The following is a 3,328-nucleotide window of genomic DNA, read 5'->3' as shown; positions in this document are numbered from 1 at the left end:
CATGGTGTCACCTCACAAGCCAGGGGCAGCCCTTTCACTCCTTGGACAGCACACGTGTGTTAGGGTTCTACGAGGGACAAGGTTCTATTGCGCCAGGCTCTGGGGGAGACAGAAGTGGGTAGGCTGTCAAGGCTTCTGCCCCAAAGGACCTTGTACGAAATAAAGACGATGCCTGCCCCGAGCTCAAAGCTTTCAACTAAGCTGTAAGGAGGCAGGGGTCTCATGGAAGAGGGGCACTTGAACCGGGACTTGAAGGATTTTAAGAGGCAGAAACAGCAAGGAACTGCCTATTATGCCACCAGAGGAAAGGAAGTGTAGAGGCAGGGAGTGGGAGAGACACACCCGTTTGTCAAAGCAACTGGCTTTTGCCTAATTGGTCTCTGCTGGTGCTGGACGGATGGCTCAAAGTTTTTGATATTATCCCTGAATGGAAGGAATAAGCCAACTTCCATGCCCAGGGCTCCTGTCCATGTTTGCAACACTAGGGCTTTATAGCTCTGAGAGCATCCGAATGAGACAGTTGAGGGAGGAAAGCCTAAAGAAGAGAGGGAGGCCCTGGAACCCTTGCAGCCGAGCTGCCATCACCACGGGCACTTCTGCAGCCTGCGGGCCACTTAGATGAGATGAAAACCTTGAGCTCAGGTGGCTTGAATTACTGAGCTGAGGTCTCCCTGGAATTGTCCCAAGGCCACTGCCCCATGGTCTGTCCTCTTCAGCGTGAGGGGCAACCCTCCTTGTAGTGGATGGTTGAAGATTATTTTCTCTTTTACAAAAACAGAATTAGAGAGAGAGAGAGAGAGAAAAGAAGATGTCTCCAACCTCCCCACCTCAAGAAAGTCATTCCTGCTATTTAGGGAACCAACTGATGGGGAAAGTCTGAAAGAGCTTCACAAATCACACAAATTCAGTGCTGGGTTTATTTTTACCTCTTCTGGAACCATCCCCCCAAGCTCAACTCAGGTATCCAAGAGAGATCATGCCTGGTCCCCATTTTAGCGGTACCCTGAAATGCTCCATCACACCACCTAGGTTTGACTCTTTTTTTTTTTTTTCCCACAGCATTGATCACTATCTGAAATTCTCTTGTTCATTCACTTGGATTCTAGTTGATCGCTGTGTCCCCAGAAGAGCAGGATCTGTCATGGCACTGCAGTATCCCCCGTGTTTTGCAACAGTGTTAGCTTGAAGTGGGCACTCGATAAATATTTGTGGAAGTCCACAGAGGGCCGAATATTAGTATCCAACAAACTTACAAATGCACATGCCCTCAACTCACAGTGACTGAAAAATGAGATCAGGAGGGTGAATCTATTTTCCTTAAAGGAACCAAGAGAATCTCGACACCTCAATCATCAAAATAATTCATTACACCACTGTTTAGAATAACAAAAGACTGGAAGAACCTAAATGACTACTTGGTTATGCAATAAGGATACCACGCATACCTATGAAAGAACAAGGACCCTCTTTGTGAGCGAATATAGAAAGATTTCCTGAATCTAAACTTTTTTTTTAAATTATAGTTTGATTTACAATGTTGTGATAGTTTCAGGTGTACAGCAAAGTGATTCAGATATGCATACATATATTCTTTTTCAGCTTCTTTTCCATTATAGGTTATTACAGGATATTGAATATCATTCCCCATGCAATACAGTAGGTCCTTGTTGTTTATCTCTTTTATATATAGTAGTATGTATCTGTTAATCCCAAACTTCTAATTTATCCTTCCCCCTCCTTTACCCTTTGGTAACCATAAGTTTTTTTCTATGTCTGTGAGTCTATTTCTGTTTTGTAAATAAGTTCATTTGTATTTTTTTTTTTTGTAGATTCCACACATATGCAACATCATATGATATTTGTCTTTCTCTGTCTGATTTACTTCACTTAGTATGATAATCTCTAGGTCCATCCATGTTGCTGCAAATGGCATTGTTTCATTCCTCTTTATGGCTGAGTAATATTCGATTGTAAATATATACCACATCTTCTTTATCCATTCATCTCTCGATGGACATTTAGGTTGCTTCCACGTCTTGGCTATTGCAAATAGTGCTGCTATGAACACTGGGGTACATGTATCTTTTCAAATTAGAGTTTTCATCTTTTCCTGGATCTACTCTTAAGTGAAAAAGCAAAGTACAGGACAGTATTAAAGTATGCTGTTAATGGTGGGGAAAAAAAAAAAAGGCAATGTATTTGTATTTGCTTGTTTATACAAACAACATTTCTACCAGTTATCAAAAAACTATTCAATAGTTGTAAGGACAATCTACAGGGAGGGGAACTGGATTACTTGGGAGCAGAGAAGTTTTTGTAACTTTTGAGTTTTGAACCATAAGAATGTGTTACCTATTCAAAAATAAAATCCATTAAATCCACAACTATATTTATTTAAAATATATATTGATTGAATAAATTGATGAATGTAGTTCAGTTTCTCTTGGTGGCTTTCAGGAAATGTAAGCCCAGTGTCCCTCCCATTTTCATTCACAGGCACAACCCTGGGCCTGCCCTCCCTCTTCCCCTCCCTACCTCTCCCCTCCACTAAAATAAAGCCAAATTCCTGAAGGCTGGGCCCCTGCAGGAGCTGTCTCACTTGCTCACTGGAGGTGTGTGAAGGACAGGTAAACAGTGGCATGTGGTGGCAACCGAAATTCCCACAGAATAAAAGAACGTCATCATGTTTACCTTCTAGGAAGTTTTACAAAAACAACTTTCCTGCTTCCTTAAACGACTAGATAAGAGCAAACAAACTTGGCTCTGCTCTGAGTCAACTGGCTCAGTTGAAACCATGGAGTCTGGGGGAAATTGGGGGTAGAGAAGTGGCAGCAGCCTCTTGTATACCTGGTGTATCCTGGCTGCTGAGAGAGTCCTATCTGGACTCAGTATCATTCTTGAGCTGATGGAAAAAGGGTCTCTTAGAAGCCACAGTATCCAGAAAGATCAGAGCCAGCTCAGAGAATCCAAACTAATCTCCTGGCCTGCCTCTGAAGGCAGCAAGCAAGGCCAACTTCGTGGGTGTTCAACCCACACTTAGAAGGAGCCCTGCTCTTGGTTTAATATTCTGCTGTCACCATCTTGAAATTCTTAATAATTTTTTAACAAGCAGCCCACCTTTTCATTTTGTACTGGACCCCCCAAATTATTTAGTCAGTCCTGCAGGAAGTGTCACAAAAATCCTTGTCATCGCAGGTGTTCTAGATTATTGTTTGTTGTGAAATATATAGTGTCTGTTCTCATTTGCCAGTATACCTGGGTTTATCAGATCCTTTCTTGAAAGCCATTTTAGGAGAGCTTGAGGGTCCAGGTACTTGCAAAGGTGGAC

The sequence above is a fragment of the Physeter macrocephalus genome, chromosome 16 (genome assembly GCF_002837175.3).
Source record: "Physeter macrocephalus isolate SW-GA chromosome 16, ASM283717v5, whole genome shotgun sequence".
Taxonomy (NCBI): Eukaryota; Metazoa; Chordata; class Mammalia; order Artiodactyla; family Physeteridae; genus Physeter; species Physeter macrocephalus.
The sequence above is the reverse complement of the archived record's forward strand: the minus strand, read 5'-3'. Positions refer to the sequence as shown.